The sequence below is a fragment of the Pteropus alecto genome, unplaced genomic scaffold, assembly GCF_000325575.1.
Source record: "Pteropus alecto unplaced genomic scaffold, ASM32557v1 scaffold106, whole genome shotgun sequence".
In the NCBI taxonomy this organism is placed as follows: Eukaryota; Metazoa; Chordata; class Mammalia; order Chiroptera; family Pteropodidae; genus Pteropus; species Pteropus alecto.
The window spans coordinates 1,822,929-1,823,575 of NW_006442103.1; positions in this window are offsets into that span (position 1 = coordinate 1,822,929).

Consider the following 647-nt stretch of genomic DNA (forward strand, 5'->3'; position numbering starts at 1 on the left):
AAGAGTGTTCGGAGCTGAGAAAACAGCAAATGTAAAAGTCTTAGTCAGGAACTATAGAGCGCGGAACAGTAGAAGGAGGCCAGAGTGACGGAAATGGAGTGATGGAGTTCGTGAAGCTGTTGATCTTCCTCCTCTGCTGATATGACTAGGAGTACATATGGTCTAACAATGTCTGCATTAGTTTAGATCTGAGCTAGCTGAAAACAGAGCAAGAAGTATTAGGTCAGGCCAGTGCTTGTTTACTTTTTATTTATTTTTTAAAAAGACTTTATTTTTTAGAGCACTTTTAGGTTTACAGCAAAATCGAGAAGAGGGAAGTGTAAAGATTTCCCATATACTCCTCCCCCCACGCATGCACAGCCTTCCCTATTATTAACATCACTTACCAGAAGGATCCTTTTTTTTTTTTCTTTTACTAAGGATGAACTTACATTGACATATCATAATCACTCAAAGTCCATATTTATCTTAGGGTTCACTCTTGGCGTTGTACGTTCTATGAGATTGGGTAAATGTATAATGACTTATGTTTATTATTACAATATCAGACAGCATTTTCATTGCCCTAAGAATCCTCTGTGCTCCATCTGCTCATCTCTCCCCCTCTATCTCTGTAAGCACTGATCTTTTGATTGTCTCTGTAGTTT